We start from the raw sequence: 19,924 nt of genomic DNA on the forward strand, positions 1-19,924 counted from the left end.
ATATGTCCCATCTATTTAAGGATAATCCTAACTAATCAATATTTTCTATAATTAGCCGACTTACATTCTAAGAATACATATATCTATATATATCTATTAGTAACATATAAAGCCAAAAAAATAACATTGTTATATGAGATGGTTTTAATTTGCTATATTAATTGTTTTCTCAAATTTAGGTTCATAGTTTCATTTTAGAGTAAGTTATCAACGAAGAAGTTGAGTTGCAAGAATGGAAATTAGGAGTTGCCAATGTTACTGTAAAGAAAAAGCCCAGCAAAAAAGCAAGCTGTTATTACTACTGAGCAAACGGCCTAACACTCGCCTTACGTATTGTAGATGGTGTCTAGAGGTTGTTATGACCTTATTAATCTAGGGTCTAAGTTTAGAAAAATATCATGACATCGGTAGCACAAATTATTGAATGTATAACATATTTTACTGAAAGAAATTGGTCTTTGAGAGGAAGACCAAACATAATGCTTATATTGTTAATATTGGTTGATAAATTAATTTATAAGTTGTAAACAACTTATAGATAACCTCATGCGAGAAGTCATGAACTATTAACGTGTTAAACGTAAAATTGTCTAAACGATAGAAACTACTACGGTGCGACACAAGTTCTGCTTTAATAGTATGATATGTTGAAAACTTGCAACTCGCAAGTTTAATCTTACAAACCAACCACAAACTAAAATTTTTATTCTAAAGATCTTCGATGAGTTTAGATAACCGCCGTGGCTAAAATATTATCGATGCATAACGACCTCTCTTTATATGTTTAGACGAGCTTTGGATTAGTGTTTAGATGAGTCAAAACTTCATACATGAAAACGACAAAGCTTCTAACTGTAATTCCTTAATCTTACGGTTCTGATGTCCAAATGCATTCTGAAATACAAACTGTGAAAAGAAACCAAACACGTTAAACTGGAGCTAACTGACAAGTCTTTCTAGATCTTTATTCATTAAGATATTTCTTGATGACCACAACTATCTTTAATTTAGGTGGTATATTAATTAGTTAGTCAAGCTTCCATCAACACACACCCATTGACCTACAAAGATGTCTTCACAATTGATGTTGGGGTTGATTGCCAAAAGTGACTCCGAACTCATCTTAAACGACTCGCTAATGGTCGAGCAATCTTCGCCAGATTCCACACCGATAACTTGGTCACACACAACATCTGATTTTGCCTTTTGGAAACCGTCTACATTATAAATATTCCATTAAACAATCAAAATATAAAGATATAATAGTTAAGAGGAAATGTTTTTGATTTTGCGAGACTTTACCGATTAGGGTGAGCCTGCTTTCTGTGAATACGATGAGCATGAGGCAAAGTGAAAGTATGATGGCCATTTTCACAAACATGGAAGCTTTCATGGCCATGATCTTGAGTTTATTGCTTTGTCTTATTGGCCAGGAAAGTTGATGATCATATGATTGCAAGTTACCTTAACTATACGAGTTCTTGTAGTTGGTATTAATTTATTAAGGAATGATTTGGGTAAAGCATTTGTTAGATGAGCCAATTTCACTTTGTAATCTGAGAATTTACAGCCGGCCGTTGTTTTAATTTGCAGGTTACATTGATTTTTTTTTACTTTGATTAAAAATATATAACCATATTTAAAATATGAGTTACAAGCAATGTGTTAAAAACCGGTACATACCGGTCGGTTGAACCGGTTATACTGGATTTTCGTAAGGCAACCAATATTTAGAGCTGGTATTTTTGGGCGGTTTCCTAAAACATCATACCGCCGGGTTGTTTTTAAAATACCAGTTTAAACCAGCTAACCGGTTTTAAATCCAAAAGATTTTAGATAGTTTTTGCGGCCCAATTTTGTTTATGCAAATCCATTGTTGATTTATTTACATCTTTTGTAGTTGAGTAATTTCGTATACAAAGTACGAACTTTTTATCTTACTCGAACATTGTATATGTGTGATAATTGTTTTTGATTTGAAGGAAGATATGGTGGTAGTGGTAATGGTGGCGGTGCAGTAGGTGATGGATCACATACCAACGGTAGATACTGGTGGCGGTGGATGGTGTATATAGCATATGAACATTTAATTCCACCCCCAGAAAATTTTTCATCGCATCAGCAGATCAAATAATTTGAATAACTATAACTCATTAATTAATTGTTTATTTGTTAAATTAGTTATTAGATTAATTAGTGGTTATTGTATTAGATTATTCGATGTATTAGTTAATTATATGCTTGAATACTTGATTATTTGAATGTTAGGCCAAGTGTAGTGGGCGAGAAGATTGTGCGAAATGGGGCGTGAACACTGCCTCCTGGGGCGATTTTTGGGGCGAGAAGGGGGTGGACTAGAGATGGCCAAAAAAACCGGTTGGGGAACCGGTTTACCGGTTTAAACCGGAAACCGGTTTTTACGAAAACCGGTTTTTTAAAAACCGGTTTGACCGGTTTACAAACCGCCGGTTCGTATATCGGTTACAAGTTCTAGAGAAAAAACCGGTTACTGAACCGGTTATGGAAAAAACCGGTTAATTTTAAAACCGGTTATTATGAAAAAAACCGGTTATTAACCGGTTATTTTAAAAAAAAAACCGGTTATTTAAAAAAACCGGTTATTAACCGGTTCTAACCGGTTTCTAAACCGGTCCTAACCGGTTAGACCGGTCCGAGTTTTGCACCAAAAAAACCGGTTAATAAACCGGTCCGGTTATTTAAAAACCGGTTTTTTCCAGGCCAAGAAAAACCGGTCCGGCTATTAACCGAACCGGTTTTTTTAAAAAAACCGATTTGTGCACCTCTAGGGTGGACGAGGAGAATTACCCGCCTGCTTTTGGTTTTGGTTTATTAATACTATATATGTGTATGTGATATATATATATATATATATATATTAGGCTACAACACCATCACAAGAGGTGTAATGTGTAGTAAAACTTGTTGCTAATAGAGATTCACACGAGTCGTGCAAATGCAACAATTATTCACAAGAGGTGTAATTATTTCAGGTACGCGTCCTTTGAGACGGTGTTAGGATGTACTTTTCACTCGAGTTGGGATGAATTAGAACGTTTAAAATTTCTGCTATTAGAGATTTTAAAAACAATTTTATATTATATTATCCATAACTATATTACATTATAATATAATATAATATAATATAATATAATATAATATAATATAATATAATATAATATAATATAATATAATATAATATAATATAATATAATATAATATAGATAGACACCTCCCACCTTCCAACACTCTCTCTCGACGCAATTACCCTAATTAATCCTCCGGCAACAACCATTTGGCCGGCGACTCAATACAACCCTTCCACGATACGTTACAACTTCATCAATGAACAACCTCCCCTGCGAATTCAATATAAACCTTCTGTTACCCGTTACAACCTTCAATAACCACCCTCTTAATAATCAATTATTCCTCAATTACAATTCTATGGTGCCATTATAATCAATTTCGTTTAATTGTTGTCGGTTTCCATGTAATATTTTCTAATTGTTACTTTCTATGCTATAAAAACAGGAACACGAAATTCTTCATCACCAGACTCTGCACCAGGTATACTCTTCCTTTGTATTACGTATGGTCAATTCACATGATTCATATTCATTACTCTCTTGATTCATTCTGCTTTGAAACAGTCCAGTTTGCCCCAAATCTCAATCAATCCGTGTGACAGGGATAAAATGATTATGGTTTTTTATATTTTATTTATTTTGTGCTGACCAGTTGAACCGGGTCAATGTTTCTGGTTTTTTAAATTTTATTTATTTGGTTTATTGGCCTATTGGCCATAAGGGCCGAGCCGTATGACAGGGATAAAATGATTATATAACTCGTATGATGGGGCAAACAGTTTGGCCCATATGATGTTCTTGAATAACTAAGAGATGACTGATGTGGCCCACCGAAAGTCATAAAACTCGTATGGCCATTTTCCGTCCAATCATACGGCCCATTGACCATATGATGTGACGGATTCTGGTGCGCAGAGTTAATTTGGCATCATACAGTTCGTATGAGCCATGAGGTGAAGCAAACCAATGTACTTTTGGGGGTGGTGTTTGTATAGCACAACCCTTAATGTTATTTTTGAATCCTTGCAATAAATGTAAAACTGAACTTATATAGACAACAATATCATGACCAGAAAATCCTTCTGTCTAATGTGGTAAGGCTTTATAGTCACTTTCTGTTAAGTTATTAGGGGTATCTCCTAAATGCACATGTATAGTAACCCACATGTTATACAACGTTTTAATAAATTTGCAAATACATGTGGCACTTTGGCCTATTAAATTGAAGGGTAGATTTTTATGTTCTGCCTCTTAACGGGTCTTATGGGTAAAAGGCATAAGAAAAGAAAAAAGGTTAAGCTACAAAGGACACAAATCAACTAGGTTGAGCGGGTCGAAAAAGTCTCTTAAGTATACATGTTGAAACGGTTCCTTTTTTTTCCAATCTTCTCAAAAGTTAGTTTATTAAGTATACATGTTGTTATCATGATGCTACGTTGGTGATGCGTTTTGGTTAAATAGTAATCCATGGTATTTTTATTACCGCATGTCAACCTCGACACATACATCTATACCATGCTGACCCTGGCTCGAGCTCGGCTCGTTCAGAAATCGAGCCGAGTCGAACCGAGCTCATTTAGAATCGAGCTTTTTCGAGCCAAGCTTTTTTCGAGCTATTTTTTAGCGCGAGCCATGAGCCGCGAGTTTATGTCAAGGTTGGCCTCTTTACTCAGATGCTATACCTTTGAGCTTTTAGATTCTTTAAAGAACCAAGATAGTGGATTCAAACATGCTTTACTTGAACTTTTGAATGAAGTTTTACTATCAGCTCTTTGTGTTTTTATAAATTTTGGTTAATTGTAAAAGAAGGTATGGTTGACAATTTAACATATGGATGAGAAAATACTTTTGGATGCATAGTGTGTTTATCAATTTTTTTAATCAGGTTACCTAAATATGTTATTTTTGGTTGGTCTATAGGTAAGATTGTTCCATCTGCACTAATTTTATAAAAGGTTCTGAAGTGTGTTCTGGTAGAATAATGAGCATCTGCTTTGCTAAGCCCCATCAAGGTATCTCCTTCAATTCTTTCTTGATTTATTCTTTTGTTTAAACTAACTTAATATAAAATAATTTTCTTTTATGGTGCAGGTTTTAATTTTTGTTGCTTTTCACATAGTAACCGGCAAACATTTGTTGTGTATAATTTGTTAAAATGGGTCATTTTAAAAAGCTGTCAATTGGGTTCGGGCCACAGCGTGTTATTTTTAAAAAGGTATAGCTTTGGTTCAAGTCAAAACGGGCCATTTTAAAAACTTCTAAGTTTTGTTCGGGTCAAAACGAGTAATTTATCATAAAAATATCTCATTTTGGTTCTCATAACGGGTCATTTTATAATGGTATCACTTTTGTTCGGGTCATTTTGGTATCAATATGGTCCCCATAAATCGGTTCATTCAGAATGGAGCCATTTAAAAAAAAACATTGACCTGCTTCGGGTCACGTGCTGTTTTAAAAGGGTATTGATTTAGTTTGGGTCAAAACGGGCAATTTATTTTAAAAATGTATCGCTTTGGTTCGGGACAAAACGATCCATTTATTTTTAAAATGTATCGGTTTGGTTCAGGTCAAACGGTCCATTTATTTAACAATGTATGGGTTTGGTTCGGGTCAAAACTGTCCATTTATATTAACAATGTATCGGTTTGGTTCGGGTCAAAACGGTCGACTCGGTTTGGTTCGGGTCAAAACAGGTATAATGGTATCACTCCCGTATCAAAAGTAATCGCCCGTTACATCTGCATATCACATTGTTGATGGCATACAAGTTCAAATGTAATGTTTACAAAATTCTCTCTGGAACAACACGAGATATGAATGATCTTGTAAACACCAGAGAGGTTAGATTCAATATCAGTTTCATGCGGTTGGTTAACTGATTTTGATTAGTAAAACTCACATAAAAGCTTTTACATTTGCAGATTCCTGCTTCATTCACCCCCACGCTTCAATGAACCCGTATCAAGAAAACTGGACCAATAAAGTCCGCCTCGCATTTTCTTGAACCATATGCAACAACACAATAGTTAGGTAGGTGTTGAAGGATTTTAGTTTGAATCATGAGTTTTGTGTTTAATTTGAATATTTTAGCTGAATGTTATGAAATCATTTAAACTTTTATTAGATGTAAACTTTTCATGAAGTTAAATTTACTTGTATAACTTTGACTTATTTTGACTGTATTTTTGGATAATAGCATCATCCCACACAAGACCAAACGCGGGGCTGCTGCACTTGCTAGGTTGAAGGTTTATGAAGGAGTTCCGACTCCTTACAACCGAAAGAAGAGGACGGTTATCCCCTGATGCCCTCAAGTAAGTTATTATATTTTGTTGGATTTGTGTGTATATGTGTATCTATATACTAACACGTATCAATACGACTGTAGGGTATTGAGGTCAACTGCTGGACATAAGTACTGCTTGCTTGCTGGACATATGCACAAAAAACCGGGTTTTATACTCGACGTCATGTGCCAGTAATATTGAATTTGTCGCTAATGATTTGGAATCGGTTTCAACCGGTTATACCTAACCTAAGTCGTTCAAAACCTGTAAAATGCTTAGTCCCAGAACCTGAAAAACCATGATCACTTTATCTTTAAAACTCCCGGTTATGACCTTGTTGACCGTATCTAGAACGGGCTATGGTCCGATATCCCATATGTGCACCACTACTTGGGCTTTTTTTTTCTTTTTTTGCGCCTCTAATTTGGACTATACTTTTTGAGGTTGTGTCTTGAGAAAATTATATTTTTTAAATTTAATACACTATAGTAAATGTTTAAGAAAATCATAAAAAAAAAGTTGAAGGTAAACTAATGTATCTTTTTCTTTCTGTAAAAAGGTTGTTAATACTTTTCTAACTTTTTTTAAAAATATTTTTGGGTAGGATGGAGCTGAACTTTCGATGGTTTACATATCGGGAGCAAGTTTGACACCATGGACGGTAACGTAAACCAACATATCGGGAACAAGTTTGACACCACAGACTGGGGTTTATGAATTTGTTGTGACAGATATTTAGAGGCACTATCTTTGTAAACAACCTAGCTTCATACTTACGATCTCTTTTATCTTCTAGAGATGCAATTTATCATTCATGTATATACACAATAGAAGCACCTCCATTTCCTTATTGTTGGGATGCAACTGATATTTTATGAAATTGACTTATGTGGACTGCTTTTTTCCTTTTATTGGCAACATGCTTTATAAAACAAGATTGCAATGAGTTTTGTCGGAGCAATAACGTTATAAATTACGATGAAAAACTTATGGATGGTTTTTGTGATGTATCAACCATTTTTTTAGCATAAGTATGCAATATGGTGATGGAACATATGTCATGTTAATAAACTGAAAAGTTTATGTATATTATGTGAGTATTTTATATTGTATAAGGCTAAAGCCAAGATGATCTTTAGTTGCTTACGAATTTTATGTATATTTAATTTTATATTTTATTATAGTTGGATGATTTGGTTAGACCTGGAGACGATTAGTGAGTTTTGTGTGAATTCGGTTTCGTTGCGGACAAGTTAAAAAAATTAGGGAATTTTTTTATGGTGTGTTGAAGCTATAAAAGAAGTCTTAGCCAACAATTTTGGATTTTTATATCGGAAATAATACTGAATATAAATTTTGGTATAGAAAATGCGGGTACCATAACGAACCAAACTGCTACTGACCATATATTGTCTTCCCCGCCGCAACGCGCGGGTACTTCTACTAGTTCTTGTTAAATGATGAAAATTGTTTAAATATTATCATCCATATGTGTTCTATAGTTATAACTTATAAGTAAAGAGAGAGAGAAATTTCAAATATTTAAGTTACAAGTTGTAACTGAAACAGAACACATATTTATGCTAAAAGTACTAGAGAGAAGAATAACTAATTAGTTATGTAACTAACTATTGCTGCTCATTATGCAGAACCATTGATGTTTCCTTTATCTTTGAGAACCGGAGATAAATGAAGAGGAGAAGAGTTAAGTGAGATTAGATCCTATGAACTAGCAATACGTTGTATTTATACAAATAAATGATAAGCAAGAACTTCAGTAATCACAGGCAACTCTTAAGTTTGTGTTTGCTAAATTAAATACTTCTAAGTTGCAACATAGAGTAGTTATTCGTTTCTTGTTACGGATTAATCTAACTTTTACTAAAAAAAAAAGAAATTCTTAATCCACAGATTTAAATAAAAACATTTTAAACTTGTCAAACCAGACAGCAGTGCTTCATTCGAACTGTCTCACATTGTGAAATACAAAGCATGAAAAAAAATAAGAAAAAGAAGAACAACAACAAAAGGCCGGACAAGGTTATAGTGGAGCTAATCAAACTATCAAAGTCTTTCTAGCTCTTTATTTGTTCAGATGACCACAACTGTCCTTTTGAGTTGGATCATTTAGCCAAGGTTCCATCGACACACACCCATTGACCCACAAAGATGTCTTCACAATTAATGTTGGGGTTGATCGCTAAAAAGGACTTCAAGCTCATCTTAAACGACTGGCTAATGGCCGTGCAATCTTCACCAGATTCCACACCGATAACTTGGTCACAAACAACAATTGGTTTTGCCTTTTGGAAGCCATCTATATATTCATGAATCCATTCATCAATCAAAAAACAAAGATAGTAAGTCGAGCTGAGCCTGAGTTGGTCTAAGCTCAAGTTCAACTTGTTTAACTTAAAATATTAGCTTGAGCGTAAACTTGGCCGTGGTAGTTTTTCAAGCCCGAGCCATGCTAATTGTTATCTTTTTAAATATTATTTATATTTATAATATTTATATATTTAATTACTATCATATTTACCAATATATTTTTTTTTGTAGAAAAATAATACATCATAGAATTATTCTTTTAATATAATACTAGTTATTATGTACATATACTTTTAATACACTAAAGAAGTTTATATAAATAATAGGGCCATTTAAGCTCGAGTTTGAGCTCGCTTATTCAAAAGAGTTTCAATATAATTTCGAGCTTGAGTTCTAGCATGTTTAAGAGCAACTTGACTTGAGCTTTTAACGAACTGATCTTGAATGACTTACACCATATATTGTGTTCAATAAGGAAAATAGAAAGTTTTTGGATTTGAATGACTTACCGGTTAGGGTGGTTCTGCTTTCTGCCAATACGATGAGCATTAGGCAAAGTGAAATTATGGTGGCCATTTTCACAAACATGGAAGCTTTAATGGCCATGATCTCTGATCTCTTGGTGAAGAAAGGTGATGATTGTTAATTATAATAAGAGTACTTTACTAGTTTACTTGTAGTTCGTATATATAGGGATGATTTGGATAAAGTATTCATATCATTCCATAGATGAGCCAATTTCACTTTGTAATCTAAGAATTTACAGCCGGCCATTGTTTTTACTTTTGAATATAAGTATATAGTACTTGCACCATATTTAAGATACTTATTAGAGACAACCAAGTAGTCATTCTTACCTTTATGGTTAAGTTAAATCCATGTTTATGTAAATCTTTATTTGGATATTTGCTTTTACTCATCACCTATAATCCTTAACGTGTAATAATAATGTAAAAGAAAATTTACCATAAATAAATGTTATTAGAATCATAGCGTAACACATTACACATATAAAAATAATTTTTAAAGGCTAACTCTAATAGATACTCCTATATATAGGATTGATTTTATTTGAGAACCCCTTTGAATTTTATGAACTTGAAAGAACTCAACGTAGTAATTTTCTTTTTGAATTTTTTTTACACATATGTAATACGTAAGTGTAAGTAATGTACAAAAATTACAGTATTTTTTTACACACCGAATCGACTTTTTAAACATGTGTAACCAACATTTAAACTTGTGTAATCATCAAAAATATTTATTCTCTCTCCTGATTCATTTTTTAATTACATTTAATCTCAGCCACATATTTCATATCATTTAATTAAATGTGTGATCCAAAATTGAGTTCTTGAAATTCTTACAACTCATCAAGGTTCTCAAAATAACTCTACCCTATATGTATATATATATATATGTATGTATTGGATCATTTCAGAAGTTTTTTTACAGCAAGAAGTGCGAGAAGTGAAGCTGTAACTCCATTAATCCCTAATTTCACTTTATTTTCTTATTGTGTAGGTGTGTATGTACGTGTGTAGGTACGTATTTTTGTATATGTGTATGTATGTTTGTATGTGTGTAGGTATGTAGGTTTGAATATGGCTCGGTACGTTTGTATGTGTGTAGGTAGGTTTGAATGTGTGTAGCTAAGACATAAATACAACAACCTACATACATGTAGGTAACATCATAAGAAAATGAGTGAAATTAGGGATTAATGGAGTTACACCTTCACTTCTCGCTGTAATATCGCTTCTCGCAAGATCTCGTCGTTATATATATATAGGATCAGGATCATGAGAGAACTTTTTTGAAATTGAGAACTATGAGAACCATTTTAGACCACAAAAAACCCAAAAATAAAAAAAAAATCATAAAATAAAAAAAACAAAAAAATCAAAAAAGTAAAAAAACCAAAATTCTTATTTTATCATCCTGGTTTCATAAAAAAAACTCGATTTAGCCAAATTATATACACATATGTATAATATATACATATATGTACATTTACATGTTTTTTTTGTACACATGTGTATAATTTAATATAAATGATACTCTACATATGTGTATATTACGTAACTAAAGATAATATAAAATTATACATATGTGTATAATACGACGTTTTTTTTATTTTTTTTTATTATTTTTTAATTTTTTTAATGAAACCGGAATGAAATATAAGAATTTTGGTTTTTTTACTTTTTTAAAATTTTTATTATTTTTTGTTTTATGATTTTTTTTAAATATTTTAAAGGTGTTTTTAGTGGTCCAAAATGGTTCTCAAAGCTCTCAATTTACAAAGGGTTCTCTTAGGATCCTTGCCATATATATATATATATATATATATATGGGATGGTTCAAGAGAGAAATGATATTACTGCAAGAAATGCGAGAAATGAATATGGGCCACTAGTTTTGTTTTAAGTTTTAATGCTTAAAGCTAAATAAAGAAAGTATTAATAATTTTCTTCTTCAATTAATGTAACTAATAAACCATAATACTTATCTACTTAATTAATATAACTAATTAAATTATTATAATTGGAAAATATTAATAACTCATTTATTTTTAAAACTTATTTTTTGTGTCTTGAATTTTTATCCTACACAAGTATAATTTATTCATACATTAAAATTTCTTTCTATCCAAAACTAATTTCTTCCAACTCAATATATTAATATCCATCAACACATACTTACATTATAATAAATAATACCAAAAAACTATTTTATATGTGTTTGCATTAGATATCAACAAAAAACATACAACATACACAAAAGCGTATAATCTATACTTGTTCTAAGAATAAGACAACATATAACCTACACACGAAAAACATATAACCTACACACAAAATTCATCATCTATAAAATACACACGCACACGAAAACATATAACATACACACGAAAAACATATAACATACAGATGGAAATTTTATCTTACACAAATACAATTTATTCATACATTAATTTCTTTTTATTCAAAACCAATTTCTTCAAATTCAACATATCAATATCCATCAACACGTAGTTACATTGTGATGAATAATACAAAAAACTATCTTACATATGTTTTCATTAAATGTCAACAAAAAATATACAACCTACACAAAAACATATAACTTACACTTGTTCTAAGAATAAAAAAACATATAACCTACATACGAAAAACATATAACCTATGCATGTGTAGGATATGTGTATCTTTGTGTAGTTTATATAATTGTTGATGTCGAATTACATATGTAAGTTGTATCATTTATGTATGTTGTACGTTTTTATTGCTCAAAACAAGTGTATAACTTTATGTAGGTTGTATATTTATTTTTTACATTTAATGGACACATTTGTATGATATTTTTTTTATTATTATTTATGACAATAATTTTTATAGGCATACCAATTGAAAAAATATATATATTATGTTTTGATATTTAGTGTTAAAAAACATGTTGATATATGCTAATAAATTGAGTGGAAATTATTTTTTTAATATAAAGAAATAGTATTATATGAATAAATTGTATTTATGTTGAATAAAATGAAGAATGTGTTAATAAAAAATAAAACTAAAGTAGCGTTTTTATCTTTTTAATTATTATAGTTAAATTAGTTAAATATATTAATTAGAGAGAGATTTATTATGGTTATATTAGTTGTATTAATTGAAGAGAGAGTGCATTTATTGTTGCATTTACATCTTTTTTATTTATTTTTAAATATTTAAAACCTAAAATAAAACTAGTGGCTCATATTCATTATATTTCCCGCATTTCTCGCACTAATAACATTTATCTTTTGAACTTAAACATATATATATATAGGGTAAAGTTAAAATACAAAGAAAGACAAAAACGAGAAGTACGAAAAGTATTTGTGATCACACAAAAAACCTCTTAAAAATAAATTCAAAAAAATAATAAAAAAATCATAACTCAAATATAAATATAAAACGAAAAAATTTAAAAACTAAAATATTTCCGCCATCATTCCCGTTTAAAAAAAATACAAAAAGATACCGAAAAGACACAATGCCAAGATCAAAGACACAATGACGAAAATGAGTAAAAGACGCAATTATAACAAAATAAAGACATAAAGGATCGTAAAATATAACACAATGCCGAACAAAATATAACACAATGCCGAACAAAGTATAACACAATATAAAGAAAAAAAAGACACGGTATCAAAGAAAAAAGACACAATCAATACGAAAATAAACACAAAACACAATGATAAACAAAAAGACAAAATGACTTTTTTCACTTACTATTGTGTTTTTTTTAGAACAAGAAAGACGGTAGAAATATTTTTGTGTTTTTACTTTTTTTGTTTTTTTATTAAATTTTGAGTTTTGATTTTTTTTAAAGGGTTTTTTTTTATGTGACTACAAATCTTTCTTATCCTTCTTATATTTGTTCCCTTTTGTAGAATAACTTGACCCTACACACACACACACTATTAATTTTTAAAGGCCAACTCTAATAGATACTCCTATTTATTAGAGCATTTCCATCTCATTCTCTAAAATTGTCAACCCAATATAATTTATGGTAAATTTTGAGAAAACCGTCAAAATCACCTCTCCATTCCCTATTATATGGATGAGTGATATGACAACTAATAAAGTACAAACCTAAATATAGGTTCTCACTTTGATTCATATCATATAAATATCAACTATCTCCCAATCACCATCTACCTATATAATAAATGAAAAACATTTTGAACACTTTTTTTTTTTTGTTGGAACAACCAACTAAGTAACACCGGATACTCCGTACGCGGCCCCCATGTAACATCCTACTTTCGGTTATAATAATAAATGAAAGTTCATTTATTTGATAGTGTGTCGTTTATCGGTTTAGACAATTAACTAATAGAAGGCAGGCTTGGATTTTAGAAGATGGAATATGAGATGGAATGAGCCTTAGGTCCATGGGCTTAAGGGAGTATAAATACCCCTTAAACCTTAATCCTTTCTATTTTATCCATCTATACACCATAGCCTACACCTTGGAAAACACACACAAACATTATCCTTTAACCCGAGCCTAGATCCGAAGTTGAAAACCCGACATTTTTGGTGCTAGAACGTTGTGACGAACCGAACCTACATAAAGGACCAGCTCGTGTTCGTAGTTCAACTCGTTTAAGGTACGTTTATAATCGGAAATCGTTTATTTAGGTTCGGATTCATCTAGAAAATCTTAGATCTGTATACATATGGTAAAAATGAATCCAGCAAAGCAAATCCTACTGAAATTCGTGAACGCTTGATAAGTTAATTGTTAACCTAAAGAACCCATAATAAAGATGCACAAATCGCACCCTTTAAACACGAATGTTTGGCTGATTGGACACCTAGGGTTTGTAGGCGTGTGATTGCGAGTTCAATGATACCAAAATCATGTTATTTCGTTAAGAATCGAAGGATTAATCGCAGATCTGATGAAGTTTGACTGTTCTTGTTCTTATCAATTTTGACTTTGACTCTAGAGTCAAAGATCTGGATAAGAACTGTTGATAGTTCGTTATGGTTGATCAATTCGTTACGCGTGCATAACGAATGGGACTCATTCGTGTGAATTGATAACGAATGGACCTTTAATTCGTTATCTACTCATTCATTATACTAAGATAACGAATCAGGTCACATCAAAGATAACGAACCAGAATAACGAATCAGCTAGCGAATCTGATCAGGAGAGGTAACGAACTAATCTAACGAATCATGTTAACGAATGGGATTTATCAAAGACGAACAAGGATAACGAAACGGGATGAAAAGTAACGAATTAGGTAACGAATCAGGCTTAATTCGTTATAGAGAATGAGTAGCGAATTAGAAAAATAATTTAAAATGTATTCGAATACAAGAGTGTTCGAATACAGATGTGTTCAAATACAATGATACTCGAAAACACAGGAGACACTCGAATAGAATAGACCAGACTTAGAATTTTTCTGATGAACATTTTAGTAAAGAACAGTCAATGGAAATAAATTTTTCCAAACTAACTTGTCATCCTAACCCCAGCCAGGGGCTCTGCCCCTTGGACCCCGCTAGAGGCTGCCGCCCCTAGAACCCCGCTGCCAGGGGCGCTGCCCCCGGACCCCAGTTCGTTGTGGGTTATATAAAGATAGAAATAGGATATGAGTAGTAATAGTTAATTGATACATGTAATTATTATACAGTTAGCCGTGCACAACTCAAGAAAGGAATAACTATTAACAGTGAACGTAACCGCATTCAGGTGAATTTCTAGCCCCATTTCCTTGTTATGTTTTCGGGGTTGCGTGCATACTCGATGTGACAATTAATACACTTACCTTAAATGGTAAGTGTATGCCATGTATGATTTATATGATGGTTATTATGTTATGAATGTGAATGAAAGCTTGTCGGTACGTGAACGATCTTCGGATATTGCACGTACTGACAAGGGGGGTATGTATATGAAAGATGAATGTGTACGATAGATATATGTACAACATAAAAGTATGTATAATTGATTAAAGAAAGTATATGTATGTTACAAGTATGTAAAGACAGTATGTACGAAGGTGAAGAAGTAAGGGATCAGACCCTAATAATATCTAAGATAGAGAAGTAAAGAGAGATCAGACCCTACTAATATCTGAGATAGACAAGAAAGGATCAAACCCTAATCATATCTGAGATAGACAAAGGAATGGGGGATCAGGCCCTAATAATATCTGAGATAGACAAGGAAGGGATCAGACCCTAATAATATATGAGATAGAAAGGACAGTAAATATGTAGTATGAAAGTAATAAAGTATGTACGTATGTATGAAGTTATGTAATGAAAGTAAGATAGTAAAGTAATTATTATGTATCTTCGGATGCATAATTGAAGGTAAGTGTACGTATTGTATGATATGTGATTAACTAGAACTCACTCAGCATAGCTGACTTTTAATATGCACGCAGGTGAGTAGGATGAGACAGCTGGCTTGAGCGGGGACACATGGCGGAAGAATAAAAGTCTGGCATTTGAAGACGCAAGTTGTTTATGTTTAATATTTTGATTTGAAAGACAAGAATGTTTAAGGACATGTTATGAATTATTATTGTAATGTTTATGAAAGTTTTATATTCCGCGTAAAGTTTTAATTAACTCTGATATTTAGAACTGTATTTATGAGTAAATCCAACGTCCAAATGTGAGGCACCGGTAACGGGGCCTTACACCCCATTGGCTAAAGTAGCCCAAGCCGGACACGAGTCCGAACAGACGGAGCCCCTAGCGGTCCACCTATTGAGGGATTCCTCGGATAAACCCCGGCCTCCACGCCCGCCAAACGGCACGACAACGAGGAGCCGGTAAAATCGGGTGAGATCAGGACTCGAACCCTGGAAATCCAGGGTCATCTCTCATATTTCCCATATAAATTGGTGATAGTGAGGTTTGAACCCCCTACCTCTCACTAGTAAAGTGAGTGCTTTACCATTGAGTCACATCAATGTGACCCATTGGGTTGATTAAAGTGTATACAATGGGTCAAATTAAAAATTAAAATGACTTAAACAGGTCAAAACGGGTTGACATTTCTTAAAGGTTTTTTTTATTGAGCGAGAAAACGGAGGAACCTTTTTAGTACTTTTAATTTTTTAGTTTTTGATTTATATTTCGAGTTATCATTTTATAATTATTATATTATTTTTTTTTAATTTTTTAATGAGAGGTTTTTGAAATGAGTCAAAATGGGTTAAGATTTCAAAAACCACTCATTAAAAAATTCAAAAAAAATAATTAAGAAATTATAACTCGAAATATAAATCAAAAACTAAAAAAATGAAAATACTAAAAAGTTTCCTCTGTTTTTCTCGTTCCAATAAAAAAACAAAAAAAATACCTCGAGATATGTCAACCTGTTTTGACCCGTTTAAATCATTTTCATTTTTTAGTTTGACACATTCTAACTCATTATATACATTTTAATACAACTAATTCAACTCATGGGTCATATTTGTCACCCCTACTTGTTACTATATTAGCCTACTTGTTTATGTGTCAAGCATTGAGGCTTGCCACATCTTCTTTGCTGATGTGTCAAGCTGATACACATTCTTCTCAACTTACTCACTTTTTACCTACTTTATGACATTCACATCCAATCTCTAATCCTCAAATGCAAAATTACATTAAAAATCACTACATTTTCTCTCTCATTTTAATTAAATAATATTTTTTATATCATTATCATATGCCACTTGCTTTGATTCTACTTATTTCTTTTGAATGTCCTCAAATTTTCATCGAGTAAAGATGTGTTATCCTTCTTTAATCAAGCTCTTAATATCAAATGTTCATTAATTAGAGGTACGCTTGATTTAGTGTTATGGATGTCTTTAGCGTCATCGTCAAAAACTTGGTTACAGTTGTTATTTGGACATCATGTTATGGTGATTTGATCCATTGTTATGTTTGGGTGTTGTTTCTGTTATTCCTTTCATGTATATCATTTAGTTTGGTAATAATTGATTTACATAAATAAATAAATAGGATCACTCTATGAAATAGTAACCAAGTTTTCAAATTATTTTAATCAAGTCACTCATAAAATGTTTTGTTCTAATAAGGTCACTAAAGTTTTCTTTGTGTTATAATCCTAGATATTTTACCTGGATAGCAGGTCATGTAGGTTTTTTTTTATTTTTAAATAGTTTGACGTTGCAAAATATTTTTTAAAAAATGACAAAATTAGTAAAATTAGAGGAAAAAAATTTTAATTGCAAAAATTGAAAGTAAAACTTCTGAAAATTTGTAAAAACACATTCAGAATTTTTTTGAAATTTTTCATTTTTGTTTTTGTTGTGTTTTTTTTTTTGCAATTTTTCGCAATTTAAAAATTATTTTTCTCAATTTTTTAAAAGTATACTGCATTGTCAAACTATTTAAAAATAAAAAAACTACATAATCTGTTATCCATGTAAAATATATAGGATTAAAATACAAATGAAACTTTAGTGACATGATTGGAACAAAATATTATATGAGTAACCTGACTGGAACACTTTCAAAACTTGGTTACTATTCTATAGAGTAATCCCTAAATAAGTTGGTTCTATTACTTGAGCGTGTTCGTATTCGGTGAAAAACTAAATGAAAAACTATGAACATCCTCCTTTGTGTTCCTTTGGTTCAAGTTGTTGTTGATCTTAGCATAAGGGGTCTTTGTTACGTGCCAATTAGTCTAAGGTTTAAATTGTACTTTTGATAACTAAAGGGACTGAAAAAAACTAATTCATCAATTATGATGAAATTTCATAATATGGTTTTTGGTTCAGAATGTATATTGTAACAACTAAGATTAGCTTTTGGAAGTTTATTTTACAAGGAATTGAAAAAAATCGAATGTTAAAAAATATTATTTATGGGATTTTGTAAACTTTATAATTATGGTTTAAATAAATAATATGACTTTACACAATTCATGTTCAATGTTGAATATGTATCGGTTTATTTTTATACATGCCTCTTTGTTTTTATTTTAATACAAAATTTATATTGGTGATTTAAAATTTATAATTAAGAAGAGAGAGTTGCAGTTTTTGTCCTTATGGTTTGTGCAAATTTGCTATTTCAGTCTAATAGTTTAAAGTTTGCTATTTTCATCCTAAGGTTTCATTTACGTTGTAATGTTCGTCCATAAGGTTTTGTTTTCGTTGCAATTTTTGTCCATGCGGTTTTTTAAAATATGCAATTTCCGTCCAAAATAAGTTAACGAGAATGACGAAAATTGCAATGAAAATGAGACCTTATGGACAAAAATAACAAATTTTAAACTTTTAGACTAAAATAGCAAATGAATAAACCATAAGGACGAAAACCATAATTCACTCAATTAAGAAAGAAACACCAACATTTATTGCTAAATAAACGTACAAAATTTAAATAATTCCCTTGGAAATCTAAGCCAACTTTTATATTAAAAGGTGATTTAAATCTATAATCAAAACAGTGGTTTTCATCTAATGAAATTGAAAATACGTTATATATTAAAAGGGTAAAGTTAAAATTAAAAATGAAACAAATTTGAGAAATGTGAAAAGGATTTATAGCCATACAAAAAAAACCCCTCAAATTGTTTTTTTAATAATAAAAAAATCATAACTAAAAACATAAATAAACAACTTAAAAAAGAAGACACAATGATGAAATCAACAAAATACATAATTATAAATAAAAAAGACATAATAAATCGTAAAATATAACACAATTTTGAGTAGTATGACATAATATAAAAAAAGACACAATATCAAGGAAAAAAAAGTCACAAACAATGACGAAAACAAATAAAAAAAACATTGATAAATAAAAAGACACAACGATCTTTTTTCCTCGACATTGTTCCTATTTTTATTATTTTCAGAACGAGAAATATGGGAGAAGCATTATTGTTAATTTTTTTTACGTTTTTTTTATTTTGAGTTATGACTTTGTATTAATTTTTTTGAGGGGTTTTATTTTGTTGACACAAATCTTTGTTATCATTTTCAATTTTGTTCTCATTTGTAGAAACCCTAAAACTATATTAAAAACCTCATATTAAAATTTTCATATATTATTTTTTTTTAATTTTTTTAAAAAAATAGTATATTCAACCCGTGTATCACATGGACGTATAGTCTAGTATATTATATAACACGACAAAAGAGAAAAATAATAATAAAAAAATTATGGATATGAATAAGGAATAAAATGTGGAAGATTATTGAAAATTGATATATAAATTTAAAAAATTGTGTTTTTTAGCTAAATTATAGGAAAAAAATATATGGGATGGACAGAGAATGCTACTCTATTCTTGAGTTAATCTAAGGGTGGAAAATAATGAAATGGAATGAAAAAAAAATATTATTGTGTTCTAGAGAATTTTAAGGAAAGAAAATAAAGGAATTTAGAGAAATTGTGTTTCGGAGTTTATTAAATAGAAGAAAAGAAAACATATGAAAGAAAAAAAATAAGAAATAAATAGTAAGTTAGAAGACTATGTTTTCTTTTCAATTTGGAAAGAAATAGAAAGAAAAGAAAGGAAAAATAAAATATGAAAGAAATAAAAACAAAAAATTCCTTTTGTTTTCTTTTCTCTCTTTAGGTGAAGTCGGAAATAGAGCACATCGCTCCTTTGCTGTTTATAAAAAGAGTTACATTCATAATC

This window comes from Bidens hawaiensis, unplaced genomic scaffold (assembly GCF_021521415.1).
Source record: "Bidens hawaiensis isolate Kalapana, Puna unplaced genomic scaffold, B.hawaiensis_p1.1 tig00032474_1, whole genome shotgun sequence".
Taxonomy (NCBI): Eukaryota; Viridiplantae; Streptophyta; class Magnoliopsida; order Asterales; family Asteraceae; genus Bidens; species Bidens hawaiensis.